Source organism: Podarcis vaucheri (genome assembly GCF_965113315.1).
Source record: "Podarcis vaucheri genome assembly, chromosome: 2".
Classification (NCBI taxonomy): Eukaryota; Metazoa; Chordata; class Lepidosauria; order Squamata; family Lacertidae; genus Podarcis; species Podarcis vaucheri.
Window position 1 is genome coordinate 29,082,741 of NC_138760.1, and position 17,525 is coordinate 29,100,265.

Consider the following 17,525-nt stretch of genomic DNA (forward strand, 5'->3'; position numbering starts at 1 on the left):
GCTAACATTTGTGAAAGAATCAAAGTTTAAATGGGTAAAAATGATATCATGTTATATTTTTGGAGTAAATGGAGAATAAGAGATTTAAACTTAAACTGCAACTGAAAATATAAAGAAACACACGAAATAAGGGTATAATTTGCTGATGACTTTATTATCAAGAATGCATTATGCGGGAGATGTGGGGAAGTCCAATGGAAATTTGAAATAAGCTGTTGAATTGGATGTGATTTTTTGTTCTTTTTTCTTTTTTTCTTCTGTTCTGCTTTTTCTTTTGTTCTTTCTGTAATTTGGAAAAATGTAATAAAAATTATTATAAAAAAAAAACAAAGTGATGGTGCTGATCTTGAAAGCCCTAAATGGTCTCGGCCCGGTATACCTGAAGGAGCGTATCCACCCCCATCATTCAGCCCAGACAATGAGGTCCACTTCTGAGGGTCTTCTGGCAGTTCCCTCACTGCGAGAAGTGAGGCTGCAGGGAACCAGGCAGAGGGCCTTCTCGGTAGTGACACCCTCTCTGTGGAACGGCCTCCCAGCAGATGTCAAGGAAATAAACAACTATCTAACTATTTTAGAAGACATCGAAAGGCAGCCCTGCATGAGAAAGTTTTTAATGTCTGATGTTTTATTATGTTTTATATGTGCTGGAAGCTGCACAGAGTGGCTGGGGAAACCCAGCCAGATGGGTGGGATATAAACAATAAAAACTATTATTATTATTATTATTATTATTATTATTATTATTATTATTATTACACCCCACACACATGCACAGCCCAAGACGGATTTGGATTGCAGCCTGAGACAGGGATTCCATATCAGTGACCACCTTTTCAATTATTCTAGTTATCTTTCCTTTTGTGGACTCACTGTTTGCTGCTGTAAGAGAGATCAAAATAAGCCTTGGCATTTCTGACCTATGTAGAATTTAGACCTATAAAGAGTGTTGGATGCATAATCATAGTTCTCCAACATTGTGCACATTAATCTTATTGTGTGTTATCTTTCCAGTAAGTTTGCCTCCTCTGGAAAATCCAAAAAGTTGTAACTATTCTACATTGGCTAACCAAACTTATTAGGAGCTTTGAACAGCATGATTGATTGCGGCAGAAAATTGGAGTAATAAGAAACCTTGGAAAGGCCATGGAAAGGCCTCATATGTTTCTCTGTTTCTGCTGCTAGCCTGGCTATGTCCGGGGCTCTTAGCTGAAGTCTGCAGGATTAAGAAAAGGATATTTTTGCTCCAGCAATCAGAAGTTTGAGCAGACTAATGTGAAAAAGGAGCCAGTAAGCAACAGAAGCAAAAAAAATTTCTTCCTTCAAACACGGTACGTACGAGGTAATGTGGCAATTTAACCTCCAGCCTGCGGGAAATTGCTGGTGCCAAAACAGAGTAGTAATACCGTATGTGAGAGGGTCATGCTTTCATTCAAGATTAAAGGAGAAGCACAAAATGCTATATAGAAAATCAGATATTTGGGTACAGGGAGGGAGAATACACAGGAAACTTTTGTTCCAAATGCAACAGGATCCAGGGACAAGGTATTACTGGACTTAGGCTTTTGCAAGAAACAAGGGAAGAAGAAGAAGAGTTTGGATTTGATATCCCGCCTTTCACTCCCCTTCAGGAGTCTCAAAGCGGCTAACATTCTCCTTTCCCTTCCTCCCCCACAACAAACACTCTGTGAGGTGAGTGGGGCTGAGAGACTTCAGAGAAGTGTGACTGGCCCAAGGTCACCCAGCAGCCGCATGTGGAGGAGCGGGGACTCGAACCCAGTTCCCCAGATTACGAGACTACTGCTCTTAACCACTACACCACACTGGAAACTGCCTTATACTGTCAGACCATGTCCCTGTGGAGATGGCAGTACCGAATCGGTGGTGCATGCCCTGCTGGCTCGCACTCTTTATAAAGACTTGAGGAATGAGACTATCACCCCTCTTTTATTGTCCATTCCGGGTCGCCCAACCACTGACACAGTGTCCTTTCTCTTGGCAGATCAAGATGAGCAGGTGACAGCAAAGGTTGCAAGGTTTTTAGCTGGGGCAGTGAGAATAAGTTCCACCATTTGACTATTGATTCAAAACCCCAATATGTATTTTATATAATTGACTTTTTATTTCTGTTCTTTGTATATCGTATTGTTGTTTTATTGCTATGGTCGATGACTGATGCAAATAAAGATTGATTATTGATTCATTCATTCATTCATGCAGTCAGACCATTAGTCCATATACCCCAGTATTGGCATCGACGTTGACTGCCAACCTAGCAGTTCGAAAACATGTCAAAGTGCAAGTAGATAAATAGGTACCGCTCTGGTGGGAAGGTAAACGGCGTTTCTGTGCACTGCTCTGGTTCGCCAGAAGCGGCTTAGTCATGCTGGCCACATGACCCGGAAGCTGTATGCCGGCTCCCTCGGCCAATAAAGCGAGATGAGTGCCGCAGCCCCAGAGTCGGTCACGACTGGACCTAACTGTCAGGGGTCCCTTTACCTTTAAAGGTAAAGGTAAAGGTACCCCTGCTCGTACGGGCCAGTCTTGACAGACTCTAGGGTTGTGCGCTCATCTCACTCTAGAGGCCGGGAGCCAGCGCTGTCCGCAGACACTTCCGGGTCACATGGCCAGCGTGATGAAGCTGCTCTGGTGAGCCAACGCAGCACACGGAAACGCTGTTTACCTTCCCGCTAGTAAGCGGTCCCTATTTATCTCCTTGCACCCGGGGGTGCTTTCAAACTGCTAGGTTGGCAGGCGCTGGGATCGAGCAACGGGAGCGCACCCCACTGCGGGGATTCGAACCGCCGACCATGCGATCAGCAAGTCCTAGGCGCTGAGGTTTTACCCACAGCGCCACCCGCGTCCTCCCTTTACCTTTACCTTTAAGTAAATATTTGGCTGAGCAAAGGAAGTAAGGTGGCTCAGGAGTACAAGTATTAACAGGCAGGACCAAGACATTTGGCTGCCTGAGGTGAAGGCCAGGAAGGTTTCCTCTCCTTTCCATGTACCAAATCTGACTGAACTAGTAGCTGAATCTTACTTCAACACCGACAATGGGACAGTGTATTTGACTGTACACGACTGTACATGATGGCAGCAGGCTAGCTTACAGGGCACAGGAATTCCTTGTATCTCCTGCCCCTAGTATAGGCCAACTGAGGTAGCTACCTCAGTCTGCCTAATGGTAGGATCATCCCTGAGTTTTATAAACCCTTTCTTCAAATGAAAACAACCAAAAACTGAGCCTGGGCTACTCTAATTTATCATCATTGGCAACGGCTCAAATGTAGAAGAGTTCCAACATTGCAGAAGTGGCAGCGGATCTAGAACGAAGTGTAGAATAGGGAGGCGCATTCCAAATTCTTCCTGTTTGTGTCACTTGCAGACATTGGATACAGGATGCAGTCTTTATATTTCATTTTATTTTTAAGTTGCTGCTAAGTTTCTAAATAGCCTCAGCGTGCATGAGCCATATTAACCAATGAACTGTTACACCCCTACCTTTCTCGTCTTTAGACGTCAGATTGCTTCCTTTTGACACCTCTGAAAGCCCATTATGTACTCTTTTGACATTTCCCTTCCTTTCTCTATTGCCATAAAGTTCTTTGGTTCTTGCATGCTATTTTTACAATTAAAGGGACGCTTTACAAATTCCCTTACAAACCAAATTTTCATAGATTTGTAGAGCTGGAAGGGACCCTGCAGGAATATGCAACTGTCCCAGACAGGGATCGAACCTGAAACCTTGGTGTTATCAGCACCACACTCAAACCAACTGAGCTATTCAGACCATTGGTCCATCTAGCTCAGAATAACCTTCATTTACTTTCAGCGGCTTCCTGAGGTTTCAGGCAGGAGCCTCTTCCAGCTGAATGTGGAGATGACAGGACTGCATGCAAAACAGATGCCCTTCTACTGAGCGCAGCTGAGACATGATTTCCACCTTGGATCTTGAACACATCTACTCCATGTTCCATCAGTCAATAAGCTGGAGGGGCACTGCTTGAAGTCCTCCTTAGCATCTTTCTAACCATGGGGTGTGAAGCAGTCATGCTTATATTCTGGCCACAATGCCAGGTTCCTGCAACTACAGGGAAGATGTACAGGGTGGCTTGGGAAAAGGTGGCAAATGCAGGAAGTGAAGCGAGTCTAATGTGCTATTCGGATGGCCTGCTTCTTGCCTGGAAGAATGGAAGACAAATGATTGCATTTGTGTTGTGTTTTTTGTTCTACCTGCTTACCTACCCAGAATGCTCAGGGGAGGAAGCAGTGCCTCCCCTACATGCTTATTAGGAAGATTTGACATGATATAGCCAGTGTTAAGCAATTTCAATGGGACAGACTATTATTATTATTATTATTATTATTATTATTATTATTATTATTATTACAGTGGTACCTCGGGTTACAGGCGCTTCAGGTTACAGACTCCATTAACCCAGAAATAGTACCTCGGGTCAAGAACTTTTCTACAGGATGAGAACAGAAATCGCGCAGTGGTGGTGCAGCGGCAGTGGGAGGCCCCATTAGCTAAAGCGGTACCTCAGGTTAAGAACAGTTTCAGGTTAAGAACGGACCTCCAGAACGAATTAAGTTCTTAACCCGAGGTACCACTGTATTGTTATTAGTATTACAAGTAACATTTTATTAGAAGAATTTTATTTATAAAAAGATAGAGAGCAAAAATAAATAAACAAGTGAGAGAATGAAAAAAAGAAAAAGATTGTTACATTACCATACATTAATACACAGATGTGCATATTCTTATTATCCTAATGCACATATAATTGTCAATGACCTAATAAACTCTGTGCAAACTCATTCCAAATATCATTGTATTTATCCAAAGAAAGTCTGCATCTATAAGCTGTCTGTTCATATGTTTCAGTGGGAGAGACTTAAGCACATAAGTAATTCTGACATAATGAATCGAGCTTCGTTGTGGCTGGATCGTGCCCATACATTAAAAAGAAGCATTCTGCTACAATGTACATAGGTTTTCATTTGCTTGTGTTTCTTTCCTCCTTTCACAAGCCCTATGTGAACAAAAACCAGGAACGACAACAACAACACTGGCGTACTGTGTATGTTGTTGACTGTGTAAAGTACGATGGGAACTGTGCACCCGAGAGCAATATTTCTTCGTGATCCAAAACAAACAATAAATGTGTCTGAACATTCTGCGTCACATGTCAAGCCCGGGCTTCTTGATCCAGAAGGCAAACCCGAAGCAGATTCTTGACCATCTTTTAAAAGTGTATGTAGGAAATAAAGGGCTGGGCGGAAATTCTTGCGATGGGTGAGAAGGAAACGAGAGATGTTAAAAAAGACACGATGTAGTTTTCCGCTGGGCATCCTCTCCCCCCCCCCCCGTTTCTCCCGAGGCATGTGTTGTGTTTTCATTGCCATAAACCTGTAACAAGAGGATGTTGGATATATTTATTTATATTTCCCAAGGAGAGTCCTGTCCTCATTCGACTTTCTAAAGGCTGCCAGATGGCTACGTCTGGCACTTATCCTCTGTGTTTCAAGGTGTATCTGAGAAAGATTCATACAACATTGGGAAGATCGATGCTCTAATCACCCATTTCCCCCACCTGATTTTAAACATTGCAATTCATTATTCATTTCTGAGCTCTCCAAGGTGATATTCCCCACCCATGCACCCATGGTTGAAATTTTGCAATATTCAATTCATGTTTTTTTAAAAAAATGTTTGTTTGTTTTTTTAAAAAGGTATATACGTATATATAGTTGCATGTTGTCTGCTTTATGGAATAAAGTGTATAAGATGCCCCCTATTTTGGGGGACTCAAAATTAAAAAAATGGGGGGAGGAGATTGCCACCGTGGTATAAGACTACCCTCCTTTTTTAACATTATTTTTAAAGTATAAACCCTTGTCTTATAAACGAAAAAGTACAGTATTTTAAGGTAAGCCACTTGGGGGACTCTTTTTAGCGCTAAAGGCAACATACAAATACTTTTATCAATCAATAAAAATTATAGCTCCACATTTCAGGAAAACAAACCATATCCATCCTTTCACTGACTCAGCGGTGAACCTTATGGCCCCCTACAGCAGCACATAATAACTTTGCGGAAAGCAAACAAACTGTGAAAGCCAACATACAGCACTCCATCCCTGACAATATTAGGTAGATGGCTTACAACAGAATATTAGGAATTATCTATATGAACATCATGCTTTCCAGTCACGCTGAATTTGGGTGTGCCTGAGTGTCAAAATTTGGCATGAAAATCTGAACGGTCTTATGTGAAAATTGGTCAAATAATGAAATATTTTTATGGCCAAGGTGAAAGTGGTAGTATTGAATAGGATGCCTCTATCTCCACCAGATAAATGATGGAGGGTATGGGACCAGTACAGCCCTTGAGATGTTGCTGGACTGCAACTCCTGCCTGGGGCAGATGGGAGTTGCAGTCCTACAACGTTTAGAGGACCACAAGCTCCCCCTCCCTGCTTTGTGCTATTTGGGACTGTGTACATTGGCATCAAGCACATCCACTTGTGCTGCTGGCAGAGTGTATGAATCGGGCCCAGGAGAGATTCCCATATTGAAAAAAGGTAAAGGACGGTTAAGTCCAGTCAAAGGCAACTATGGGGTTGCGGCGCTCATCTCACTTTCAGGCCGAGGGAGCTGACGTTTGTCCACAGACAGCTTTTTGAGTCATGGTGGCCTGCATGCCTAAACTACTTCTGGCGCAATGGAACACTGAGAGAGAAACCAGAGTGCACTGAAACGCCATTTACCTTCCCGCCACATTGGTACCTATTTATCTACTTGCACTGATGTGCTTTTGAACTGCTAGGTGGGCAGGAGCTGGGACCGAGCAAGGGGAGCTCACCTCGTTGTGAGGATTCAAACTGCTGACCTTCCGGCCAAGAAGCTCAGTGGTTTAGACCACAGCGGCACCGCGTCCTGTACTCCCATATAACGTCACACTGCAGGGGCCTTTGAATTAAAACACCCTTCACATTATCTCTTTCCAATTCAGCCTTTCGCACAGCAGAAGAGGACGCTGCCCGAGTCACATAACGCAAGTGACCTTAAACAGACAACAGTGACCCCTATTGCGTCGGAGAGTTGCAGCGCAGGTGGGAAGATAACCTTTGACAGGCGCACTGCATTCCCACTTGCCTCCCAGCGGCTGGGTTTTCACACAGAAGCGGCAGGAAGTTGCCCCGGGGCTCTCCGCATGCAAAGGGAGGGGTAGCATTTCTGGGAGAAGCACCTGGTAGGGGAAGCATTTTGCTCAAGGAAGAAAACAGGATCTAACATATAAACAACATCCTCCCTGAACTAGTTCATGAGTCGCTGTTTCCAGAGTTTGTTTTTGAGCTATTATTATTACCAAGGCGAGCCCCTCCTTTCACATCCCTGGTGAGAAGCTCGATTAGATCAAGGGGATGGTAAGAGATGACTCAGGATTCAAAAGAGTCAGCATGGACAGTCTCAAAATCCTTTGTTTGCATTCAGCAACCTTCTGCGCTTGTCCCTGAAAACATTTTTGTTGAAAAGCCAGGAGGTTACTGGGGAATAGGGATGGGTGAATCTGTCCATGTTGATTTGTCTCAGTTTCCAATTTTCCCCACCTTACATTCAGTTATCCATGCTTCCACATCAGTTTGCAGATTTTTTTTAAAAAAGCCCACATGAAAATTCACTAGCATTTTAGTGCAAATTTCTCCTAATGCAAGATATGTATTTTTTGGTATGCAATTTTGCCTAATAAGCACATTTTTGTAAAGCAGTTTCCTCTAATTTCATGCACATTTATATGTTATTTTCACCAATATTTACATTGCTATGGAGACTTTATGTCCACTTTATGTATATATGACTTGGCTGGAGAACTAGAGAGCAAAATTGAGAGAAGGGCTAAGATGGTTGTGTTTGAGTTTGCGTATTGTTCTGGAAAGTGCAGTTTTGTAGGTTAGCTTTAAAATGCCAATTGAATTTCTCCCCCAGCCCTACAGAGGTGAATGAACTTGTGGTAAAGGTGATGATTCATGCCAATGATTTTAAATGCTGTGCAACTTCTCGATGAATCTGGCTGGATGACTGGCCCAGTTTGCAAGCTGTGAATTGATTTGTTGCACTTATTCATTATATATTGACTTCCCCGAGGCCTCTGACAAGACCCTTAGTATCACCCAAAGTCTAATGTCCTATTAGTGGGTTGCCTGGGAGATAACGACGCATAGGCTAAGAAACTGAAACAGGCTAAATAAGGGAGATCCGTCCTGCCCTATGTAGTTGTCTGAAATCACAAAGTAGGTGAATCTGGCATCCAACTGCCACCTTGTCCAATTCTGAAGGCTTTCCACTGGCTCCTCATCAGTTCAGTCCAGATGAAAACAGCAAAAAGTCCTGTCTAAAATACCATAAAGTTCGCTTCTCAAGCTGGTTAGGCAAGCTACTTACACATATTTGCAATCAGGATAAAATTGGGACCATCCAGAAATATAGCTAGTTCCAGGGCTGCAGGCAGCCAGCACCCTTTGTTTAATGAGTTACTTTGTATTTTGGAGGAGACAATGAATAAATGAATCAACATTGCATAGAATCATAGCATCATAGAAGTGTAGAGTTGGAAGGTACTCTGAGGACCATCTAGTCTGAACCCCTGCAATGCAGGAAAGGTAAAAGGTAAAGGACCCTTGGATGGTTAAGTCCAGTCAAAGGGGACTATGGGGTTGCGGCGCTCATCTCGCTTTCAGGCTAAGGGAGCTGACGTTAGTCCACAGTCAGCTTTCCGGGTCAGGTGGCCAGCATGACTAAACCGCTTCTGGTGCAATGGAACACTGTGACAGAAACCGGAGTGTGTGGAAATGCCGTTTACCTTCCTACCACAGTGGTACCTATTTATCTACTTGCCCTGGTGTGCTTTCGAACTGCTAGGTTGGCAGGAGTTGGGACAGAGCAACGGGAGCTCACTCCGTCATGGGGATTCGAACCGCTGACCTTCTGATCAGCAAGCCCAAGAGACTCAGTGGATTGAACCTGCAACCTGGGCATTATAATGTATAGTTTTGCACGCTAGTGTAATTCACATTAGTGGGCTCCTGCCTTTATAAAGGTGAGAACTTTACCTGACTATATAGTAACTTGGTTGGGTGCAGTCATGCAGGATAGAAAACATGCGCAAGACTTCCATATGCAGGTAGCAGTACTCGCAAATGGCATCTCTGCTGGAGTGCTGCCTGGTCAGAGCATACTGGTGCCTGCATGACTCCAGTGGTCTTCATGTTGATTCTGCAAGAAATCCACACCTTCCTAGGGTATGTGTACAATCTTTGTTGAGTGTTTATGAGAGAGGTGGCGGAAAGGAACAGATAATAATTACATAGAACACTAAGTGCATTCCTACCAGAGAGGAAACTACAAGCATACCATCAGTGTACAAATCTGATTGTCATATGAACATATTTTGTTTATTGTTGCCTTTCCAAATCATGATTGAGAACGTTGCTTCTCATTTTGCTTCAGGAATTTTTTTTCTTCATATCTGGTCTACCCATTCACATCCATGTGAACGAGGAGATGTAACTACCTCATTTGAAGAAAAGGTGGGTCTGGAATACAACGGATACTGCAACAGGCTTCCTTAAAGTGTCCTGAGAAATAGATAGATTCTTTAAGGAGTTAAAAGAATGAAACACTTTGGCCTGCTGCAGGAAATCCAAAGTCAGAGCTCTTGGGAGGAAACATTAAGTTTATCGTGGGAGAAAAGGAAAGCGAAGTGTTAAAGTTATTAACACGAACAGAGGATACTGGCACATCCTGCAGAAAACTTCCTGTTTAACCTGCAAGTTAGAAAACAACAACTGGGGGAAGGTGAAGCATGGTGATGAAATCTCTGCTTTGCTAATTTCTGGTACAAACATTTATTTATACATGATCAAGTCACTAGTGATCGTAACTCCAAAGCTTCTAGCATGACACATGCAACACATGCGCAAACTCACGTCCTTGTACTCTCCATGGGAGTGAATTTAGCATGACCACCCACATGTAGTTCCTTACAATCATTCCATCCATAGCTGTCAACTTTCCCCTTGTCTTGCGAGGAATCCTATTCGGAATAAGTGAATTTCCCTTAAAAAAAGGGAAACGTTGACAGCTATGCATCAGACCTGCTTGAGCTATACATATGCACTGGGGGAAATGTACATCACACTGTTCTTCATCCATCCTGATTATTCTTGCAATGTTAAGCAGTCTTAAGGGACCCCTAACCCACCTGATCTTGAGCCTATGCCCAATGGGTTTCTGCCAAATAAAATGGCAGTAGTGCTTTCCCGTTTCGATTTCTGTGCTTAATGTTTCGAGGGCAAACAGATCTTAATAATTGTGCAGAAGAGGGGGAAGCAGGCACAGCTTCTCACACAAGGGTGAGACTAGATGAGCCTGCTAAACAGGGGTGGGTGAATCTGTCAATGTCAGTTTCTCTCAGTTTCTCATTTTTCCAATCTTAAAATTCAGCTCTATTCTACATCGGTTTGCGACTTTTAAACAGTCATAAAAATCTATCAGCATTTCTGTGTGTACAGTGGTGCCTCGCAAGACGAAATTAATCCGTTCCGCGAGTCTCTTCGTCTTGCGAAGCACGGATATTAGCGGCTATTAGCGGCTTAGCAGCTTAGCGGCTATTAACGGCTTAGCGGCTTTAAGAAAAAGGAAACAAACTCGCAAGAACTCACAAGACGTTTCGTCTTGCGAAGCAAGCCCATAGGGAAATTCGTCTTGCGGAACGACTCAAAAAACGGTAAACTCTTTCGTCTTGCGCATTTTTCGTCTTGCGAGGCATTCGTCTTGCGAGGTACCACTGTACTTATTTTAATTTACACATTTCTGTATGCAATTCTGCCTAACACACACCATTTTGCAATGCAGTTATCCCTAATGTATTGCCTTTTGTATGTTGATTTCCTAAATATATGCAGTTTTATGCAGTCCGGTACACTGTGTTGCAAAATTCAGAGAACTGTGAATTTCAAGGGGATGGCTATGCATTTGTTTGCATAGTTTTTCAGGAAGTGTTAATTAGATAGATTTGTCTTTAAATGTGAACTGAATCAAATTTCTTCCTCTACCATGGAAATACTGTTTTCTACCTATCTGGGGAAGCCCAGCCAGATGGGCGGGGTATAAATAATAAATCATTATCATTATCCTTTGGATCTGATTCCTTCTGGGCCACTATCCTTCTATGAGTTGCTAAATCCCAAGAGGAACAATTCCTCTTTGCTCGGGTCTCTGGGAAAGTGTAGCCCTGTGGGGGAACAGAGGTCCCCTAACAACTCTCAGCATCCTTAAGAAACTACAGCCCCCATAATTCTTTGCGGGAAGCCATGTGACTGTTTAAAGCGATATCATCATAGTACTTTCAATGTATGGTGTGAATGTGGCCCTAAACATATGAGGTAAAACTTGCTAATTAGGAAGGGGAAGGAGGACATTTACTGAACTGCATTTTAAAAATGCATTTAGCATTAGGTCTAGTTTGGCCCTCTCAAGATTTGACAGCTGGCAAACAGCTTCCTTCCTTTTTTCCACAGCTCAGTTCCCAGCAAAGCACCCTCCTTCTCACCAAGTGTGCAATCTGTGTGGCAATTAGCATCGCTATGCTAAACTGAAGACTTATGGCACACTTTGCAGTTACATAAAATGCCAATTAGCACGTAGTGCTCATTGCTCCGCAAGAATGGCTTTCATTAGATCTTACTGGCAGCAAACACTGATCTTAAAATGGCGTCCAGCCTCACACAGGCTCCCCAAGTGGTCTGAACATGTTTCATCTTGACGCCTTGATCTTCACTAAAGATGCCATTCAAGTAATGCCACTTGAAATATTGTTTTTTAAATAACATTTTATTAATTTTCTAACAATATAAAAGGTAAAAATAGTAACAATATTAAATCAAAACAAAATAAAACAAATTGACTTCCCTTTAGTCCCTTCCTTGGTTCCATTGTTTATCAACATACCACACGCCCATTGTAGAGTTATAAACCATTCAAATTACTCATTGTCCATTCATAGTTAAATTACAAGTAGTCTCAGAACTCTGCTAATTATTAACCGGTGAACCTTGCTTCTGTGTATATGCAATAAACTCCTCCCAATCTTCTTTAAATTCATTGTTGTCTCTTCCTCTTAGTTTCATTGTCAATTTTGCCATTTCTTCATATTCCATTAATCTGAGTTGCCAATCTTCTTTAACTGGGACACTTCTTCTTTCAAATGTTGTGCTAATAGTGTTTGTGCGGCTGTAGTTGTGTACATAAATAAGTTCTTTTGTGATTTTGGTAAATCCGCTCCTGTAATACCTAGTAAGAAAGCTTCTGTTTTTTTAAAAAAACAAAGGTTATTTTAAACATCTTTTCGTTTCATTGTAAATCATTTCCCAATATTTCTTTACAATTTTACAATCCCACTTGAAATGTTGCATTGTACCATAGAACATAAGGCTAGGATTTCATGTGCATCTCTGTTGGGTGATCCAAGGTTGTCTTCATCACAGTTTAAAATTGTTTTAACTGTTGCGGCTCTTAAGAAATCACCCCCCACCCAGACCTCAAAACTGTGATTCTTTATGGATGCTCGACCAGGAGAATTCATAGCGTCCCTACGAAGGGACTGCTGTGTTAAAACGTTTAAAAGTTAATAGGAAAAGGCATGATGTGAAAAAGATTTAGATGTTTGATAAATCATAAAAGGGTAACTAAAACACTAAAGAGTTTGGCCAAACTGCGGGAGGCAGTGGAAGACGGGAGTGCCTGGCGTGTTCTGGTCCATGGGGTCACGAAGAGTCGGACACGACTAAATGACTAAACAACAACAACAAAACACTGAAAAGAGTAAAATTGCCAAATTGATTTGCATCCTTTTTTGGAAATTTAGAATTGTTCATATGTTCTATTATCTAGTTTTATCTTTTCCTTTGGCTTTACTATTAAAAAATGTTTTACTATAAATTGATATAATCTGCTCTGAGTGTGATTAAAAAAAAAAGTGAAATAAATGTTTTAAATAAATAATAGGACTTTTGGAGTTGTTGTTTTTTAAGCAGTATTCTCATGTTATATGTATTATGTTATCACCAAAAACTAGGAAGGGGATGGCCAGCTGGGCCAGGGAGGTGATTAATGTTAGGTTGCCTCCAAAATTTGGGGGATGGCAGCAGCGCATGTTGCATGCATGTGATGTCACACGAGGGATGCGCACAAGACGTCATGTGCTCTGGAGAAGTTGGAGCATTCTGGAGGAGCCAGTTGCTGAAACTCTGGCATGCTGTGAGTGACACTGCACACACTCAATACTAGTTGGGCCTTTTCAGCATTGAGGGGCCCCCAGCCCCTTGCCAACAAAGATTGAGGGGCCTGGAGACGCATCAGCCCCCTAGAGTTGGCACACCTGCTGCTAGCCTAAGGGCGAGTTGTGGTCTGTTTGTCCCCACTGACAAGTTGCTATGAAACTGGGCGTTGGTAGAGGGAATTGTTTGCTTGACGAATCCCACACCTTGCCATTTCACAGGGCTTTGAGCATCAGGTGGCTACTCAGTTATTCCATTTGCAGCAGCTGTTGCTGCTCAGATCTCTATTTTAGGCAGCTCATCATCAATAAAGTGTTGAGTCACAGAATCTGAAAAAACATGGTACTAGATCACCCCACCCCCCAGGGATTCATATCTATTAAGCTGTCTAGGATGTTTCCTATTAAGTTGTGGTTTTTATTTTTTTCAAAGGAGAACTTGGCAGCTTTGCCTTCATCAGCCTGACACGGTCGGCCTGTCATCTTTTCCTCATATCTCGTAGCACAAAAGCAAGATGCACCGCAGGAAGAAAGGCCACATTGCTCGTGACTTTTGCCTGTGTTCCTCTATGACTAATTGCCTTACTGCGATAGAGAGGGGGCTTTGAGGTGCCACCATTTTGTCTGCTGCAAGGGATTCTCCCCTAATAAAATGGTAAGGTTCACAGAGCCAAGTTTGAAAAGCCAATTAAACAGCTAGTACAGCTGCTTCTGAACATTTGTTTATGCCCCAGTGCTGCGTGACTTGTGGGTCTGCCGAGATCCCAGTTTTTCTATGGTTCCGTAGAGAAACTGAGATCTCATCTCAGCAGACCTACAAGCCATGCAGTATTGGATTAGATCACCATTAAGTAAATGCTCAAAAGCAGCAATACCAAAAGAGCCCCATTTATGCGCTAGGCCAGGCATGGCCAAACTTGGCCCTCCAGATGTTTTGGGACTACAACCCCCATAATCCCAGACCACTGGTCCTGCTAGCTAGGGATGATGGGAGTTGTAGTCCCAAAACATCTGGTGGGCCAAGTTTGGCCATGCCTGCACTAGTCACTTTGGAGATCCTACATATGCAGGATACAATGCAATGGCTGTTGACAGCAAGTCCTCCTGAAGGGGCTGGCCATGTGAGATGGCCCATCCCCAGAGAATGATGGAATCTGAGGGATCCCCAAATGCTCTGTGGGATTTTCAAGGTGGCATGGCTGGCACAGTACTGTCAAAGCATGAATCTCGCTATAAAATGACAAAGTGAAGAGGGCAATTGACACAATTGCTTTTTGGAAAATGGGATATATCGATATATATACACACCGTATTTTTCGCTGCATAAGACGCACCTATTTTTTAGAGGGGGAATGCAAGAAAAAAATATTCTTTAAAGGAAGTGCTGAGCAGAGCCTGTATGCATCCCAGGCTCTGCTCAGAGCTCCCTTTCACGAGCTGTGCGGAGCTGAAGTGCTGCCCTTCTCGCTTCTCAGGGAAAAGCCCCCAAGAGCCGCACACACGCTCTGTGCGGCTCTTGGGGGCTTTTCCGGGAGGTGGGGGAAGGGACTGAGGGGCTAAACCAGAAGCTAGAACAGCAAGAGGGAGCACTGCACAATGATCCCTCTCGCTGTTCTGGCTTCTGGGATAGCCACGCGAAGCCTCTGCAGGGCAGCAGGATGAAGGCTTCCTTTGCCTGGGAGAGCCTGCGTGCAGCTAAGCCAGAAGCTAGAACAGTTAGAGGGAGCGCTGCGCTTCGATCCCTCTTGCTGTTCTGGCTTCTGGGATAGCTGTGCAGCCTGCATTCGCTCCATAAGACGCACACACATTCCCCCTTACTTTTTAGGAGGGGGAAAGTGTGTCTTATAGAGCGAAAAATACGGAATATAGTGAAGTAGTTTAAAAATAAAATTAAAGAAGGACTGGTTGAAGGAGTATTTGGTGCGTCTATTATTGTTTTGCATTCATTTGTATCTGAGAAATGAGTACAGCAGCAACAAAACTCATATTATGATAGTTGAAAAACTGTCCACCATGATGCTACATGGAAGAGTCAATTTTTCAGCATTGGCAACAGAATCTCCTCCTGGTTCCTCCAGGGGGAGCTCTGCCACATTTAAAGAGTGTTTGCTGTTTGGAAACGGCTGTCGTCGATTCAATAGGTGGTGCTCTGGGTTAACATTGAACAATAGATGTTGCATGGATGTTACATTTTGGGTGGAAATAATGATCTCTGAAATAGTCGTGTCTAACTTGACATTTTCAGACAAGTCATCTGGTCTAGTGTCCATCCCAGATCCATTTTAGTCACAGAAGGATATTAGAGTCACTTAAACAGGATTCAAGAATTCCATTCATTTGCTGACATAAAGGAATATGGGATTTTGTTCGAAGCATGGGCATGCAGGTCTGTGTGGTTTTATGTGTGTGTTTAAAATCACCAGGAAAGAAACGAGAATTTTGCTGCACGCATATGGACATTCAAGTTGGAAGATGCATTTGCAAAGTCTGGATAGCTCAGTTGGTTAGAGTGTGGTGCTGATAATGGCAAGGTTGCAGGTTTGATCCCTGGGACAGCTGCATATTCTTGCATTGTAGGGGGTTGGACTATGTAGATGATCATTAGGGTCCCTTCCAACTCTATAATTCTATGTGCAGGTATTCTGAAATGTTAGAATATTTCTCTCCCTGCTTACATTTCCTCTTGTGTGCATTTGCAAGCAACATGATATCTCTGCCTCACATTGCAAAGTACATGTCTTCATACAGTTTACAAGGAGCAGCAGCAACAGCAGCTATTAGGCAGGAAAATCTGAGATTCCAAGGTGCTCTGCTTGTCAGATCTCCTGCCTATTATTCCTTCCCATGCAGTTACGGCTTTGGAGTTAATATCTTCTTTTGTTAGTTTTCAATCGTTTATTGAGGTTGCTACTTTTGTCATTGGGATGCGGGTGGTGCTGTGGGTTAAACCACAGAGCCTAGGACTTGCTGATCAGAAGGTCAGCAGTTCAAATCCCCACGACAGGGTGAGCTCCCGTTGCTCGGTTCCTGCTCCTGCCAACCTAGCAGTTCGAAAGCACGTCAAAGTGCAAGTAGATAAATAGGTACCGCTCCAGCGGGAAGGTAAACGGTGTTTCCGTGCGCTGCTCTGTTTCGCCAGAAGTGGCCTAGTCATGCTGGCCACATGACCCGGAAGCTGTACGCCTGCTCCCTCGGCCAGTAAAGCGAGCTGAGCGCTGCAACCCCAGAGTTGGTCATGACTGGACCTAATGGTCAGGGGTCCCTTTACCTTTACTTTTACTTTTGTCATTGTGTTATGGGGATTTTGCTTTTATGAACAGGTTTGCATAATGGAGGAATTTGGTTGTTTGCTGCTGTTTTTCAGATACGTTTCTTTATTTATTTTTATTTGTGATTTGGTATTCTTTCATAAGTTGCCTAAACGCTGCAATGCTGCCAGCACATAAATACCAATTCTAATCATAGACTTGTAGGGTCTGGAAAGGACCACAAGCATCATCTAGTCTAACTCCCTGCAATCCATGAATTCTTTTTGGGGCTTGAACCCCTGACCCTAAGATTAAGAGTCTCATGTGCTGCCATCTGAGCTAATGAATATCTTCCCCGAGTCAAATAATTAAAAATGCTTTTTCAGTATGCTTAGAAAATGCTTATTTCTTTTCTTTTCTTTTAAAAACGATTCCTGCCCCCTAAGCTTGCCCATATCTATCTGGCTATACTGATGGCTGATTGTATTGAGCAACTACAGTGGTACCACGGGTTAAGAACTTAATTCATTCTGGAGGTCCATTCTTAACCTGAAACTGTTCTTAACCTGAGGTACCACTTTAGCTAATGGGGCCTCCAGCTGCTGCCACACCGCCGCCACACGATTTCTGTGCTCATCCTGAAGTAAAGTTCTTAACCCGAGGTACTATTTCTGGGTTAGCGGAGTCTGTAACCTGAAGCATCTGTAACCTGAGGTACCACTGTAATAATCTTTGTAAGTCATCTGCTTACAAATTTACAGGTAAGGAAAGCCAAATGTATGTGGCATTCTCCAGAGGGAATTATGCATCATGAGGCGGCGCCAGTGAGTTCAAATTCTTACTTACATTCTGAGTTGCGTGTCAGGGCATGCCCTCCCCAGCCGGGATACATTTCTAAGCAGCTCAGACTCTTGCTTGCTGAATTCAAGAGAATGAT